Raw genomic sequence first — 18,593 nt, 5'->3', positions numbered from 1 at the left:
AAATCATGTTCTCGGAAATTCTATCCCCTAGATCAATACATTCCCCCTCGCGATTATGTAAATCACCCCTCATGTCATTACATCTGGACAAACAACATCAACAAATTAATCGACCTTGACATCATCCATTAGACATTAATAAACCATGAAAATACATCAAAGTGAGAAAAATCCTGTTTTTTTTATTTTCAGTGACAAAAACCATAAAAACATGCATAAATTATGTACTGTTTGTACTTGTCCTAGTCGAGTCTTGGATCAATACATTCCCCCCTATCGATTATGTAAATCACCCCCCCCCCAGTGTCATTACACCTGGACGAACAACAAAAAATAAATCGACCATGAAAATACATCAAAGTGAGAAAAATCCTGTTTTTTTATTCTCAGTGACAAAAACCATAAAAACATGCATAAATTATGTACTGTCAGCGTTAGACTCAATTGTAGATGGCAGCACGGTGTTTTCGTGGGGCTGATACCCCCCATTCTACTCGTGGCACTAATGTATCTACAGCTTATTTCTGTATACTATCAATGAGGAATTTTAGGCACCAATGTCTATTTTACCTTGTTTCTAACCGGCACTAGTACATTTTATCTTGCTTCTATACCGCCTCATGGGATGTTCAGAGACCCGGACATTTGATTTCTGACATTTTAAACAATTAATCTAGCTAGGGGAGATAATTACATTTTGTTATTGCAATAGATACCTCCTCTTTAGATATCCTTTACAAACATTCTCTAATCCCGTTGTTTATGAGTTTTTAAAATACTCCTCCTCCAAGAACCCTTTGCAAACTTTTGCAAACTTTCTAACCATTTGTTTATGAACTTCTTAGACATTTTGTGGGAGGTCATATTAGCAATTCCTTCAGATTACTCACTGGTAAGTTTAACCCTGCCTACCTAAATATGTTTCTCCGAAATGTAGCATCTTGCAAACAAACGTGACCCTTTTCTCATAATTTTCTGCCAAAGGTTCTTTTTTCAGCTACAATTTTATCGAAGAGTCAATTAATGGGGTCCACACATGCTAACAGTAGAAGGGCCTTATTGACTCGTGACAGGACCACGTGGTCCTGTCAGCATTTTTAATGCTGACGGGACTCCTAATATGGGCATAGAGTCCCTGGGGAGAACACGTGGTTAATGGGGTCAATGACCTAAATTTCCAAGGCCGATGTTGTTATTGTTGTAAGTGCACGCTCTCAGCGAATGTCAAGGTCGATGTTGTTGTTGTTGTAAGTGCACACTCTCAGCGAATGTCAAGGTCGATGTTGTTATTGTTGTTGTAAGTGTACGCTCTCAGCGAATGTTATGAGTTTCCAGAAATAGAAAACAGCATTTGTTGTTGTTTTGGACATGTACATCCTCGAGGCGAATGTCATGGTGTCCTAACCCCAAATATGGTCATAGAGTCCATAGGGAGAACACGTGGTTAATGGTGTCAATGACCTAAATTTCCAAGGTCGATGTTGTTGTTGTTGTTGTTTTGGCCATGTGCATAGAGTCATTAGGGAGAACACGTGGTTAATTAAAGTGATTGGGAATTTGGAACACCTGTGCTGTCAGTCATTAATCAAATTGTTTCCGGGCAAAGTTTAATAATGTCTGACAGGTACAGTCAATCATTAATCAAATTGTTTCCGGGCAAAGTTTAATAATGTCTGACAGGTACTGTCAATCATTAATCAAATTGTTTCCAGGCGAAATTTAATAATGTCTGACAGGTGATATCAAGATTGATTGATATGTCACGAAATGGGAATTAATTTGTTGTTTCTAAGGGGAATTATTGATTTACGAAAGGGGAATTAATTTGATGTTTCTAAGGGGAAGGTTGGGAAGAGATATATTGATTGCGTAATCGAAGGGAGAGAATTCCCGAGAAATTGATTACATAATCGGTAGAACCCTATCAGGAGCTCGTTACGGGAATCCATTTATGGGCATAGAATGACGTAATCAACTAGGACAAATGGATTTCTGAGAAATTGATTAAATAATCGGTAGAACCATATCAGGAGGTCGTGACGGGGATCCATATATGGCCATTGAATGACGTAATCGACTAGGACAGTTGGAATATTTCAGTAGTGTTTTGTTGCGGCTTACCTTGTCACAGTTACATTCTCTTGATTTTTCAAAGATCATTTTCGATTTCTTTCGTTGAATTGCAAGAGTTGGAATATTTCACTAGTGTTTTATCGTGATTTACCCTATCACAGTAACATTCTCATGATTTTTCAAAGTTCATTTTGAATTTCTTTCATTGAAATGCAAGAGTTGGAATATTTCAGTAGTGTTTTGTCGTAGTTTACCTTGTCACAGTTACATTCTCTCGATTTTTCAAAGTTCATTTGAATTTCTTTCGTTGAAATGCAAGGGTTGGAATATTTCAGTAGTGTTTTGTTGTGGTTTACCTTGTCACAGTTACATTCTCTCGATTTTTCAAAGCTCATTTGAATTTCTTTCGTTGAAATGCAAGGGTTGTATTATTTCAGTAGTGTTATGTTGTGGTTTACCGTGTCATACTTACATTCTCTCGATTTTTCAAAGTTCATTTTGAATTTCTTTCATTGAAATGCAAGAGTTGGATTATTTCAGTAGTGTTTTGTTGTGGCTTACCTTGTCACAGTTACATTCTCTTGATTTTTCAAAGTTAATTTCGAATTTCTTTCATTGAAATTCAAGGGTTGAAATTTTTCAGTAGTGTTATGTTGTGGTTTACTTTGTCACAGTTACATTCTCTTGATTTTTCAAAGTTCATTTGAATTTCTTTAATTGAAATTCAAGGGTTGGAATATTTAACTAGTGTTTTGTCATGGTTTACCTTGACACAGTTACATTCTCTTAATTTTTCAAAGTTAATTTTGAATTTCTTTCATTGAGATGCAAGAGTCGGACTATTTCAATAGTGTTTTGTTGTGGTTTACCTTGTCACAGTTACATTCTCTCGATTTTTCAAAGTTCATTTTGAATTTCTTTCGTTGAAATGCAAGAGTTGGATTATTTCAGTAGTGTTTTGTCGTGGTTTAACTTGTCACAGTTACATTCTCTTGATTTTTCAAAGTTCATTTTGAATTTCTTTCGTTGAAATGCAAGAGTTGGATTATTTCAGTTTTCGAGGTTTACCTTGTCATAGTTACATTATCTCTATTTTAAAAATTTAATTTGAATTTCTTTAGTTGAAATGCAAGAGTTGGAATATTTCAGTAGTGTTTTGTCGTGATTTACTTTATCACAATTACATTCTCTTGATTTTTCAAAGTTCATATTGAATTTCTTTCGTTGAAATGCAAGAGTTGGAATATTTCAGTACTGGTTTGTTGTGGTTTACTTTGTCACAGTTACATTCTTTAATTTTTCAAAGTTCATTTTGAATTTCTTTCGTTGAAATGCAAAAGTTGGATTATTTCAGTAGTGGTTTGTCGTGGTTTACCTTATCACAGTTACATTCTCTTGATTTTTCAAAGTTCATTTTGAATTTTTTTCATTGAAATGCAAGAGTTGGATTATTTCAGTAGTGGTTTGTTGTGGTTTGCCATTTCACAGTTACATTCTCTTGATTTTTCAAAGTTCATTTTGAAATTTCTTTCATTGAAATGCAAGACTTGGATTATTTCAGTAGTGTTTTGTCGTGGTTTACCTTGTCATAGTTACATTCTCTTGATTTTTCAAAGTTCATTTTGAATTTCATTCATTGAAATGCAAGAGTTGGAATATTGCAGTAGTGTTATGTCGTGGTTTACATTGTCACAGTTACATTCTCTTGATTTTTTAAAGTTCATTTGAATTTCTTTCCTTGAAATGCAAGGGTTGGAATATTTCAGTAGTGTTTTGTTGCGGCTTACCTAGTCACAGTTACATTCTCTTGATTTTTCAAAGTTCATTTTGAATTTCTTTCGTTGAAATGCAAGGGTTGGATTATTCCACTAGTGTTTTGTCGTGTTTTACTTTGTCACAGATACATTCTCTTGTTTTTTCAAAGTTCATTTTGAAATTCTTTCGCTGAAATGCAAGACTTGGATTATTTCAGTAGTGTTTTGTTGTGGTTTACCGTGTCAGTTACATTTTCTTGATTTTTCAAAGTTCATTTTGAATTTCGTTTATTTAAATGCAAGAGTTGGAATATTTCAGTAGTTTTTTGTTGTGGCTTACTTTGTCACAGTTACATTCTCTTGATTTTTGAGAGTTCATTTTCGATTTCTTTCATCGAAATGCAAGAGTTGAATTATTTTAGTAGTGTTATGTTATGGTTTACTTTGTCGCAGCTACAATCCCTTGATGTGTCAAAGTTCATTTTGAATTTGTTTCATTGAAAAGCAAGGTTTTTATTTTTTAAGTAGTGTTAGATCGTGTCTTAACTAGTCACAGTTAAATTCTATTAATTTTTCAAAGTTTTTTTTGAATTTCTTTCATTTAAATGCAAGAGTTAGATTATTTCAGTAGTGTTATGTCGTGGTTTACCTTACCAAAGTTACATTCTCTTGATTTTTCAACGTTCATTTTGAATTTCATTCATTGAAATGCAAGAGTTGGAATATTTCAGTAGTGTTATGTCGTGGTTTACTTTGTCACAGTTACATTCTCTTGATTTTTCAAAGTTCATTTTGAATTTCTTTCCTTGAAATGAAAGGGTTGGAATATTTCAGTAGTGCTTTGTTGTGGCTTACCTAGTCACATTTACATTCTCTTGATTTTTCAAAGTTCATTTTGATTTTCTTTCGTTGAAATGCAAGAGTTGGTTTATTTCACTAGTGTTTTGTCGTGGTTTACCTTGTCACAGATACATTCTCTTGATTTTTCAAAGCTCATTTTGAATTTCTTTCGTTGAAATGCAAGAGTTGGATTATTTAAGTAGTGTTTTGTTGTGGTTTACCGTGTCACAGTTACATTTTCTTGATTTTTCAAAGTTCATTTTGAATTTCGTTCATTTAACTGCAAGAGTTGGATTATTTCAGTAGTGTTTTGTTGTGGCTTACATTGTCACAGTTACATTCTCTTGATTTTTCAAAGTTCATTTTGAATGTCTTTCGTTGAAATGCAAGAGTTGGAATATTTCAGTAGTGCTTTGTCGTGGTTTACTTTGTCACAGTTACATTCTCTTGATTTTTCAAAGTTCATTTTTAATTTCTGTCATTGAAATGCAAGAGTTGGAATATTTCAGTAGGGTTGTGTTGTGGTTTACCTTGGCACAGTTACATTCTCTCGATTTTTCAAAGTTCATTTTTAATTTATTTCATTGAAATGCAAGAGTTTGAATATTTCAATAGTGTTTTGTTGTGGTTTACATTGTCACAGTTACATTCTCTCGATTTTTCAAAGTTCATTTTGAATTTCTTTCGTTGAAATCCAAGAGTTGGATTATTTCACTAGTGGTTTGTCGTGGTTTACCATTTCACAGTTACATTCTCTTGATTTTTCAAAGTTCATTTTGAATTTCTTTCATTGAAATGCAAGAGTTGGAATATTTCACTAGTGGTTTGTTGTGACTTACCTTGTCACAGTTACATTCTCTTGATTTTTCAAAGTTCATTTTGAATTTCATTCATTGAAATGCAAGAGTTTGAATATTTCAATAGTGTTTTGTTGTGGTTTACCTTGTCACAGTTACATTCTTTTGTTTTTTCAAAGTTCATTTTTAATTTATTTCGTTGAAATGCAAGGGTTGGAATATTTCAGTAATGTTTTGTTGCGGCTTACCTAATCACAGTTACATTCTCTTGATTTTTCAAAGTTCATTTTGAATTTCTTTCGTTTAAATGCAAGAGTTGGAATATTTCAGTAGCGTTTCGTTGTGGCTTACCTGGTCACAGTTAAATTCTCTTGATTTTTCAAAGTTCATTTTGAATTTCTTTCATTGTAATGTAAGAGTTGGAATATTTCAGAAGCGTTTTGTCGTGGTTTACCTTGTCACTGTTACATTCTCTTGATTTTTCAAATTCATTTTCGATTTCTTTCATTGAAATGCAAGAGTTGGAATATTTCAGTAGTGTTTTGTTGAGGTCTACATTGTCACGGTTAAATTCTCTTGATTTTTCAAAGTTCATTTTGAATTTATTTCATTGAAATGTAAGAGTTGGAATATTTCAATAGTGCTTTTTCGTGGTTTACCTTGTCACAGTTACATTCTCTTAATTTTTCAAAGTTCGTATTGGATTTCTTTCATTGAAATGCAAGAGTTGGAATATTTCAGTAGTGTTTTGTCGTGGTATACCTTGACACAGTTACAATCTCTTGATTTTTCAAAGTTCATTTTCGATTTCTTTCATTGAAATGCAAGAGTTGGAATATTTCAGTAATGTTTGGTTGTGCTTTACTTTGTCACTGTTACATTCTCTTAATTTTTCAAAGTTCATTTTGAATTTCTATCTGTGAAATGCAAGAGTTGGATTATTTCAGTAGTGTTTTGTAATGGTTTACCCTGTCTCAGTTACTTTCTCTTAATTTTTCAAAGTTCATTTTGTGTTTCTTTCCTTGAAATACAAGAGTTGGAATATTTCATTAGTGTTTTGTCGTGGTTTACCTTGTCACAGTTACATTTTCTTGATTTTTCAAAGTTCATTTTGGATTTGTTTAATTGAAGTTCTAGAGTTGGAATATTTCAGTAGTGTTTTGTTGTGGTCTACCTTGTCACAGTTACATTTTCTTGATTTTCCAAAGTTCATTTCGGTTTCTTTCATTAAAATGCAAGAGTTGAAATATTTCACTTGTGTTTTGTCGTGGTTAACCTTGTCACAGTTACATTCGCTTGATGTGTAAAAGTTCATTTTTATTTTCCTTCCTTGAAATGCAAAAGTTGTAATATTTGAGACGAATTATGTCGTTGTTTACATTTTCACACTTAGATTCTCTTCATTTTTAAAGGTTAATTTTGAATTTGTTTCTGTGAAATGCATGAGTTGGAATATTTCAGTAGTGTTTTGTCGTGGTTTACGATGTCACAGTTACATTCTCTTGATTTTTCAAAGTTCATTTTGAATTTCATTCGTTGAAATGCAAGAGTTGGAATATTTCAGTAGTGTTATGTCGTGTTTTACTTTGTCAGAGTTACATTCTCATGATTTTTCATAGTTCATTTGAATTTCTTTCCTTGAAATGCAAGGGTTGAAATATTTCAGTAGTGTTTTGTTGCGGCTTACCTTGTCACAGTTATATATTTCTTGATTTTTCAAAGTTGATTTTGAATTTCTTTCATTGAAATGCAAGAGTTTGAACATTTCAGTAGTGTTTTGTCGTGGTTTACCTTGTCACACTTACATTTTCTTGATTTTTCAAAGTTCATTTTAAATTTCTTTCATTGAAATGCAAGAGTTGTTATATTTCAGTAGTGTTTTGTCGTGGTTTATCTTGTCACAGTTACATTCTCTTGATTTTTCAAAGTTCATTATGGATTTCTCTCGTTGAAATGAAAGAGTTGAATTATTTAAGTAGTGTTTTGTCGTGGTTTACCGTGTCACAGTTACATTCTCTTGATTTTTCAAAGTTCATTTTGAATTTCTTTCGTTGAAATGCAAGAGTTGGAATATTTCAGTAGAGTTTTGTCATGGTTTACCTTGTCACAGTTACATCCTCTTAATTTTTCAAAGTTCCTTTTGAATTTCTTTCGTTTAAAAGAAAGAGTTGGAATATTTCAATAGTTGTTTATCGTGGTTTACCTTTTCAATGTTACATTTCAATGATTTTTCAGTGTTAATTTTGAATTTCTTTCGTTGAAATGTAAGAGTTGGAATATTTCAGTAGTGTTTTGTTGCGGTTTACCTTGTCACAGTTACATTTTCTTGATTTTTCAAAGTTGATCTTGAATTTATATAATTTAAATAAAAGAGTTGGAATATTTCAGCAGTGTTTTATCATGGTATACATTGTCACAGTTACATTCTCTTCATTTTTCAAAGTTCATTTTGAATTTATTTCATTGAAATGCAAGAGATGGATTATTTCAGTAATGTTTTGTCGTGGTTTACCTTGTTAAAGTTATATTTTCTTAATTTTTCAAAGTTCATTTGAATTTCTTTAATTGAAATGCAAGAGTTGGAATATTTCAGTAGTGTTTGGTTATGGTTTACCTTGTCATAGTTACATTCTCTTGATTTTTCAAAGTTCCTTTTGGATTTCTTTCATTGAAATGCAAGAGTTAAAATATTTCAATAGTGTTTTCTCGTGGTTTACCTTACCACACTTACATTCTCTTGATTTTTCAAAGATCATTTTGGATTTCTTTCGTTGAAATGCAAGAGTTGGATGCAAGAGTTGGAATATTTCAGTAGTGTTTTGCCGTGGTTTACTTTGTCAAAGTTACATTCTCTTAATTTTTCAAAGTTCATTTTGGATTTTGTTCGTTGAAATGCAAGAGTTGGAATATTTCAGTCGTGTTTTGTCAGGGTTTACTATGTCACAGTTACATTCTCTTGATTTTTCAAAGTTCATTTCTTTCGTTGAAATATGTTTTGTTGTGCTTTACCTTGACACAGTTACATTTTCTTGATTTTTGTTAGGTTAGGTTAGGTTAGGCTAGATCAAATTAGGTTAAGTTAGGTTAAGTTAAGTTAGGTTAGGTTAGCCAACGTACGCGCGCGTACGTAGGCTAACCTAACCTAACCTAACCTAACCTAACCTAACCTAACTTGATCTAGACTAACCTAACCTAACCTAACAAAAATCAAGAAAATGTAACTGTGTCAAGGTAAAGCACATCAAAACATATTTCAACGAAAGAAATGAACTTTGAAAAATCAAGAGAATGTAACTGTGACATAGTAAACCATGACAAAACACTACTGAAATATTCCAACTCTTGCATTTCAAAGAACAAAATACAAAATGAACTTTGAAAAATAAAGAGAATGTAACTTTGACAAAGTAAACCACGGCAAAACACTACTGAAATATTCCAAATCTTGAATTTCAACGAAAAAAATCCAAAATGATCTTTGAAAAATCAAGAGAATGTAAGTGTGGAAAGGTAAACCACGAGAAAAAACTATTGAAATATTTCAACTCTTGTTTTTCAATTAAAGAAATCCAAAAGGAACTTTGAAAAATCAAGAGAATGTAACTATGACATGGTAAACCATAACCAAACACTACTAAAATATTCCAACTGTTGCATTTCAATGAAAGAAATTCAAAATGAACTTTGAAAAATTAAGAAAATGTAACTTTGACAAGGTAAACCACGACAAAACACTACTGAAATAATCCATCTCTTGCATTTCAATGAAAGAAATTCAAAATGAACTTTGAAAAATCAATAGGATGTAACTGTGACAAGGTACACCATGATAAAACACTACTGAAATATTCCAACTCTTTCATTTCAATGAAATAAATTCAAAATGAACTTTGAAAAATCAAGAAAATTTAACTGTGACAAGGTAAACCACAACCAAACACTACTGAAATATTCCAACTCTTTGCATTTCAATGAAATAAATTCAAAAATTACATTGAAAAATCATTGGAATGTAATTGTGACAAGGTAAAGTATAACAAAACACTACTGAAATATTCCAACTCTTGCATTTGAACGAAAGAAATTCGAAATTAACTTTGAAAAATAATGAGAATGTATCTGTGACAAGGTAAACCATGACAAAACTCTACTGAAATATTCCAACTCTTGCATTTCAAGGAAAGAAATACAAAATGAACTTAGAAAAATCAAGAGAATGTAACTGTGACACGGTAAACCACGACAAAACACTACCGAAATAATTCAACTCTTGCATTTCAAAGAGAGAAATCCATAATGAACTTTGAAAAATCAAGAGAATGTAACTGTGACAAGTTAAACCACGACAAAACACTAGTGAAATATAACAACTCTTGCATTTCAATGAAAGAAATCTAAAATGAACTTTGACAAATCAAGAAAATGTAAGTGTGACAAGGTAAACCAAGACAAAACACTACTGAAATATTCAAACTCTTGCATTTCAATGAAAGAAATTCAAAATGAGCTTTGAAAAATCAAGAGAATGTAACTGTGACAAGGTAAGCCGCAACAAAACACTACTGAAATATTTCAACCCTTGCATTTCAAGTAAAGAAATTAAAATGAACTATGGAAAATCATGAGACTGTAACTATGACAAATTAAACCATGACATAACACTACTGAAATATTCCAACTCTTGCTTTTCAACGAAAGAAATTCAAAATGAACTTTGAAAAATCAAGAGAATGTAACTTTGACATGGTAAACCACGACAAAACACTAATGAAATATTCCAACTCTTGCATTTCACTGAAAGAAATTCAAAATGAACTTTTAAAAATCAAGAGAATATAACTGTGACAAGGTAAACCACGACAAAACTCTACTGAAATATTCCAACTCTTGAATTTCAACTAAAGAAATTCAAAATGAACTTTGAAAAATCAAGCGAATGTAACTGCGACAAGGTAAACCACGACAAAACACTACTGAAATATTCCAACTCTTGCATTTTAATGAAAGAAAACCGAAATGAACTTTGGAAAATCAAGAAAATGTAACTGTGACAAGGTAAACCACAACAAAACACCACTGAAATATTCCAACTCTTGCTTTTCAACGAAAGAAATTCAAAATGGACTTTGAAAAATCAAGAGAATGTAACTGTGACAAGGTAAACCATGACAAAACACTACTGAAATATTCCAACTCTTGCATTTCACCGATAGAAATTCAAAATGAACTTTGAAAAATTAAGAGAATGTAACTGTGACAAAGTAAAGCACAACAAAACACTACTGAAATATTCCAACTCTTGCATTTCAATGAAATAAATCGAAAATGTACTTTGAAAAATCAAGAGATTGTAACTGTGACAAGGTATACCACGACAAAACACTACTGAAATATTCCAACTCTTGCATTTCAATGAAAGAAATCCAATACGAACTTTGAAAAATTAAGAGAATGTAACTGTGACAATTTAAACCATGAAAAAACACTACTGAAATATTCCAACTCTTACATTTCAATGAAAGAAATTCAAAATGAACTTTGAAAAATCAAAAGAATTTAACTGTGACAAGGTAAACCTCAACAAAACACTACTGAAATATTCCAAATCTTGCATTTAAATTAAAGAAATCTAAAATTAATTTGAAAAATCAAGAGAATGTAACAGTGACAAGGTAAACCACTACAAAACGCTTCTGAAATATTCCAACTCTTACATTTCAACGAAAGAAATCCAAAATGAACTTTGAAAAATCAAGTGAATTTAACAGTGACCAGGTAAACCACAACGAAACGCTACTGAAATATCCCAACTCTTGCATTTCAACGAAAGAAATTCAAAATGAACTTTGAAAAATCAAGAGAATGTAACTGTGATTAGGTAAGCCGCAACAAAACATTACTGAAATATTCCAACCCTTGCATTTCAACGAAATAAATTAAAAATGAACTTTGAAAAAACAAAAGAATGTAACTGTGACAAGGTAAACCACAACAAAACACTATTGAAATATTCAAACTCTTGCATTTCAATGAAAGAAATTCAAAATGAACTTTGAAAAATCAAGAGAATGTAACTGTGACAATGTAAGTCACAACAAACCACTAGTGAAATATTCCAACTCTTGCATTTCAATGAAAGAAATTCAAAATGAACTTTGAAAAATCAAGAGAATGTAACTGTGACAAGGTAAACCATGACAACCCACTACTGAAATAATCCAACTCGTGGATTTCAACGAAAGAAATTAAAAATGAACTTTCAAAAATCGAGAGAATGTAACTGTGATAAGGTAAACCACAACAAACACTATTGAAATATTCAAACTTTTGCATTTCAATGAAAGAAATTCAAAATGAACTTTGAAAAATCAAGAGAATGTAACTGTGACAAGGTAAACCAAAACAAAACCCTACTGAAATATTCCAACTCTTGCATTTAAATGAAAGAAATTCAAAATGAACTTTGAAAAATCTAGATAATGTAACTGTCACAAAGTAAACCACGACAAAACATTACTGAAATATTACAAATCTTGCATTTCAACGACAGAAATTCAAAATGAACTTTGAAAAATCGAGAGAATGTAAGTGTGACAAAGTAAGCAACAACAAAACACTAGTGAAATATTCAAACTCTTGCATTTAAATGAACAAAATTCAAAATGAACTTTGAAAAAACAAGAGAATGTAACCGTGACAAGGTAAAACAATACAAAACCCCACTGAAATAATCCAAGTCTTGCATTTCAGCGAAAGAAATTCAAAATGAACTTTGAAAAATCAAGAGAATGTATCTGTGACAAGGTAAACCACGACAAAACACTAGTGAAATAAACCAACTCTTGCATTTCAAAGAAAGAAAATCAAAATGAACTTTGAAAAATCAAGAGAATGTAAATTTGACTAGGTAAGCCACAACAAAGCACTACTGAAATATTCCAACCCTTTCATTTCACGGAAAGAAATTCAAATGAACTTTTAAAAATCAAGAGAATTTAAATGTGACAAATTAAACCACGGCAATACACTACTGCAATATTGCAGCTCTTGCATTTAAACGAAAGGAATTAAAAATGAACTTTAAAAAATCAATAGAATGTAGCATTGGCAAGGTAAACCACGACAAACCACTACTGAAATATTCCAACTCTTGCATTTAAACGAATAAAATCCAAAATAAACTTTGAAAAATTAAGAGAATGTAACTGTGGCAAAGTAAACCACGACATAACACTACTGAAATATTCCAACTCTTGCATTTCAACGAAACAAATTCAAAATGAACTTTGAAAAATCAAGATAATGTATCTGTGACAAGGTAAACCACAACAAAACACTGCTGAAATATTGCAACTGTTGCATTTCAACGAAAGAAATTCAAAATTATATTTGAAAAATCGAGAGAATGTAACTGTGACAACGTAAACCACAACAAAACACTACTGAAATATTCCAACTCTTGCATTTCAACGAAAGAAATTCAAATGAACTTTGAAAAATCAAGAGAATATAACTATGAAATGATAAACCACAACAAAACACTACTGAAACATTTCGACTCTCGCATTTCAACGAAAAGAAAACCAAAATAAACATAGTAATACCGTAAAAGTGTCGCCGTTACAAGGTAAGTCACAACCTAATAAGATAGAAATAATCCTACTCTATCTTTTAAATGAGAGATATTCAAAATGAACTTTGAAAAATCAAGAGAGTATCACTGTGACAAGGTAAACCACGACATATAAATTCTGAATTACTCTAACTCGTGAATTTAATTAATTGGACCTCAAAAATTAACATTGTAAAATAACGAGAATGATAGAGTTATACGGTAAATAAAGAAAAAAGACTTCTGAAATATAAAAACCCTTGTATTTCAATGAAAGAAATTCAAATTAAGTCTGAAAATTCGAGATAATGTAACTGTGACAAGGTAAACCACGACAAAACAGTACTGAAATATTCCAACTCTTGCATTTCAAAGAAAGATCTCCAAAATTAACTTCGACAAATCGAGAGAATGTAACTGTGAAAATGTAAACCACTTCGACCCAGTACTGAAATATTCCAACTATTGCATTTCAACGAAAGAAATTCAAAATGAACTTTGAAAAATTAAGAGAGTCTAACTGTGAAAAGGTAAACCACGACAAACCACTACTGAAATATTCCAACTCTTGTATTTCAATGAAAGAAATCCAAAATGAACTTTGAAAAATCAAGAGAATGTAACTTTGGCAAGGTAAACCACAACAAACCAGTACTGAAATATTCCAACTCTTGCATTTCAACGAAAGAAATTCAATATGAACTTTGAAAAATCAAGAGAATGTAATTGTGATAAAGTAAATCACGACAAAACACTACTGAAATAATCCAACTCATGCATTTCAACGAAAGAAATTCAAAATGAACTTTGAAAAATCAATAGAATGTAACTGTGACATGGTAAACCACGACAAACACTACTGAAATAATCCAACTCTTGCATTTCAGAGAAATAAATTCAAAATGAACTTTGAAAAATAAAGTGAATATAACTGTGACAAGATAAACCATGACAAGACACTACTGAAATAATCCAACTCTTTCATTTCACCGAAAGAAATTCAAAAGGAACTTTGAAAAAACAAGAGAATATAACTGTGACATGGTAAACCACAACAAAACACTATTGAAATATTCCAACTCTTGCATTTCAATGAAAGAAATTCAAAATGAACTTTGAAAAATTAAGAGAATGTAACTGTGTCAAGGTAAACCATGACAAAACACTACTGAAATAATCCAACCCTTGCATTTCAATGAAAGAAATTCAAATGAACTTTGAAAAATCAAGAGAATGTAACTCTGACAAGGTAAACCACTACATAACACTACTGAAATATTCCAACTCTTGTATTTCAATTAAAGAAATTCAAAATTAACTTTGCAAAATCAAGAGAATGTAACTGTGACAAGGTAAACCACAACAAAACACTACTGAAATATTCCAACTCTTGCATTTCAATGAAAGAAATTCAAAATGAACTTTGAAAAATCAAGAGAATGTAAGTATGACACGGTAAACCACAACATAACACTACTGAAATAATACAACCCTTGCATTTCAACGCATGAAATACAAAATCAAAATTGAAAATAAGAGAAACGAAATAATGTAACCATGACAAGCTAAACCGCAACAAACTACTACTGAAATATTCCAATTCTTGCATTTCAACTAAAATAATCGAAAATGACCATTGAAAAAATATGAGAATGTAGGTTTGATAAGGTAAAGCATAACATAACACTACTGAAATATTTCAACTCTTGCATTGCAACGAAAGAAATCCAAAATTATCTTTGAGACATCAAGAGAATGTAACTGTGACAAGGTAAACCGCAACAAAACACTACTGAAATATTCCAACTGTCCTAGTCGATTACGTCATTCAATGGCCATAAATGGATCCCCGTCATGACCTTCTGATAGGGTTCTACCGATTATGTAATCAATTTCTCAGAAATCCATTTGTCCTAGTTGATTACGTCATTATATGCACATAAATGGATTCTCGTCCCGAGCTCCTGATAGGGTTCTACCGATTATGCAATCAATTTCTCGGGAATTCTCTTCCTTCGATTACGCAATCAATATATCTCTTCCCCACCTTCCCCTTAGAAACATCAAATTAATTCCCCTTTCGTGAATCAATAATTCCTCTTAGAAACAACAAATTAATTCCCATTTCGTGACATATCAATCAATCTTGACATCACCTGTCAGACATTATTAAACTTTGCCTGGAAACAATTTGATTAATGATTGACAGTACCTGTCAGACATTATTAAACTTTGCCCGGAAACAATTTGATTAATGATTGACAGTACCTGTCAGACATTATTAAACTTTGCCCGGAAACAATTTGATTAATGACTGACAGCACAGGTGTTCCAAATTCCCAATCACTTTAATTAACCACGTGTTCTCCCTAATGACTCTATGCACATGGCCAAAACAACAACAACAACAATATCGACCATGGAAATTTAGGTCATTGACCCCATTAACCACGTGTTCTCCCTATGGACTCTATGACCATATTTGGGGTTAGGACACCATGACATTCGCCTCGAGCATGTACATGTCCAAAACAACAACAAATGCTGTTTTCTATTTTTGGAAACTCATAACATTCTCTGAGAGCGTGCACTTACAACAACAATAACAACATCGACCTGGACATTCTCTGAGAGTGTGCACTGACAACAACAACAACAACATCGACCTTGACATTCGCTGAGAGCGTGCACTTACAACAACAACAACATCGACCTTGGAAATTTAGGTCATTGACCCCATTAACGACGTGTTCTCCCCAGGGACTCTATGCCCATATTAGGAGTCCCGTCAGCATTAAAAATACTGAAAGGACCACGTGGTCCTGTCACGAGTCAATAAGGCCCTTCTACTGCTAACTGCAGATAATCAATAAAAAGAGCGTTCAACAATACCGAACAGAGATAGGGATTTGTGAACGCTAATGCATAGATATATAGCGGATATTTTACGGCAATTCCGAGATCTCTTTCTCATGCTCTAATTTTTCATGACACCATCCTTCCCTCACTCTACAGTATTTTGAATTTTATTTTTGTTTTCCATAAATAAGGTCATCCGTGCATGAAGTCAAAAGATTTTGATTTTTTGGAAGTTTGTCAGGAGAAGATTGTGATTTTTTGTCAGGAGAAAATTCGGAGTTCAATTTTCTTCACACTCAGTGACTATCGGAAAGATTTTCTCAATATGACCCTATATAAAAGGTATTCTACTAACTTCATTTCAGGGGGCTTCTGAGCCGGCCATCCTGCGAGTCTTTCTTTATTTTATGGTTTGGATTTATTTTTTTGTTTTAGTTTTATAGTTTCAGGTTTAAGGTCATATTCTTTTTTTAAAGAATTAGTTTTATAGTTTTACTTCTACAATTTTAATTCTTGTTTTACTTTTTTGCATTTTTAAAAGTTTTAGTTTTATTGTATCTTTTTATTTTTAGTTTGAATGTTTTAGTTTTTAAAGTATATTTTTAAAACTATTGTTAATTAATGTTCTTTAAGGTTTCAGTTTTATAGTTTCCGTGTTTTGAAATGCTTCTTAACCTAGAGCTAAATACGCCAGAGGTCTATTCATTAGGGGAATCTCATTATATTGGCTTTCACAGTCAAGAATTCTTGTTAGTAATAACGCTCATTTTTCTTAGGAATATATTTTGTTCATTAAAGTTCCTTATTTGCGAAACTTAACATTTTATTTTTCATTATTTCAATGAAATGGGTAAAACTAGTTATAGATTTGTTACGTTTTAGTTTTAAAGTTTCGGTTTTGTAGTTTTAAAAGTTGAACTCTTAAAAATTTGAGTTATTTTTCGTTAAAAGCTTTTAGAAAATTACCAAATACTATTTCAATTTCAGAGTAACCCTTCTTATTCGTTTCTGGATCATCATGCCATAACAAAATCTAGAACCCCACTTTTTCACCTTTACTGAGCCAAAAGCCATAGACCACGAACAAAAATTAAAACACAATACTACTACGGGTTCTCCTGCTAAACACTAATAATTTGAGCTGCCCTCTTCAAACAGTTCGTGGTAACGAACTGTAAGTAATGAGCGACCTGGCTCAATAGTAACCGAAACTCTAAAAAACGGAGTTTTGATACCAGTAGATACATCAGAAGCATAGGATTGTATGCAGATTTTAAATATATAAGTTTAATGAAATTTAGTCTGACCCATCAAAAGTTACGAGCCTGAAAATATTTGCCTTATTTTCAAAAAAAGGGGGAAGCACCCACTCTAAAAGATATAGAATCTTAATAAAAATCAAACCAACAGATTCAGCGTAACAAAAACCCCCTACTGTAGATGTTTCAAGCTCCTATCTGCAAAAATGTGGAATTTTATATTTTTTGCCAGAAGAAAGATCATGGATGCGTGTTTATTTGTTTGTTTGTTTTTTGTTGTTTTTCTTCCCAGGGTTCATCGTATCGATCCAGTAGTCCTAAAATATCGTGAGAGGGCTCACTCGAACGGAAATTAAAACTTCTACTGCCATATTTAACTGACCAAAAAATGGGAGGGCAACTTGGCCACCTCGCACGCTCATTTTTCTCCCAAAGTGACTTAATCAAAATTTTGAGATAACCATTTCATTCAGAATAGTCAAAAATCTAATTAATATGTCTTTAAGGATGACTTAGTCCCCCACAGTTCCCTGGTGAATAACTGAAAGTTATGAAATTTGCCCATTGTTTACAAATTACCTTACGTTTTGCTAACAATGCCCTTTATAACCCTCGAAAATCTCCCCTTTTCTCTGGTCAATATTCACCCCTTCAACCCCGCCTCCCGCGTTCTGTGTCAACAAAAACCCCCCTTCTTGCCCCAATAAGAGTCTGCACTGAAAGATATAGAAGAACTTTCATCCCTTACATAGTTGACATTTTCAACAAGTGAATCTCCGCTGCCCCCCCCCCCGTCACTCACTCTTTACCTCATAGTTATTAATTTTAATGCCCATTTAGCAAATTTGGAGGTTTTATATTTATGTTTGTTTGTCACCAACTAACTTAATTTTACGTTTTAAATTTACCTTATCCCCTTGTTAATTTTAGGAGTTTTCGTTTTTTTGGCATTTTTGCTGACTTGACATTGGCCTTCTAATTTTATGAGTTTTTTTTTGTTTTTGTTTTTAACATTTTTACGTATTTGAAATTGATCCTTTTATAATTTCCTGTTGTTTTTTGATTGTTTGTTTTTGTTGTTCTGTTTTTGCTTTATTTGACGCTAAAGTGCGAATTTGGCCCTTTTGGGCTTGTGATAGCCGTTTTCAGCAATAAATACTATCTTATCTTATCTTATATAGTATTGGTTATTGGGAAGTATACAGACACACGCGAGGGATTTTTTCTGGGGGGGGGGTCAAAGGAGGGGGTTACGCGGCAGGATCTTTGCTTCGAGGATTTTTCCTTTGGGCAAGGGACATTTCTATGAAGGGGGCGCCATATTTCCCAGCATTATTTAAAAAAACGATCAGAAATTAAATAAAAAAAACAAGTTTTATCAACTGAAAGTATGGAGCAA

The 18,593-nt window shown here is 32.2% G+C and overlaps 1 protein-coding gene across 1 annotated transcript in view; it reads left to right on the top strand.

Moving 5' to 3' along the window:
- LOC148953450 (uncharacterized) overlaps nucleotides 1-18,593 on the top strand; it is a 165,073-nt gene that overhangs the window by 71,033 nt on the left and 75,447 nt on the right. The window lies entirely within an intron of this gene.

The sequence above is a fragment of the Artemia sp. Qi Xiang Cuo genome, chromosome 4 (assembly GCF_049724085.1).
Source record: "Artemia sp. Qi Xiang Cuo chromosome 4, ASM4972408v1, whole genome shotgun sequence".
In the NCBI taxonomy this organism is placed as follows: Eukaryota; Metazoa; Arthropoda; class Branchiopoda; order Anostraca; family Artemiidae; genus Artemia; species Artemia sp. Qi Xiang Cuo.
The sequence above is the reverse complement of the archived record's forward strand: the minus strand, read 5'-3'. Positions and strand labels throughout refer to the sequence as shown.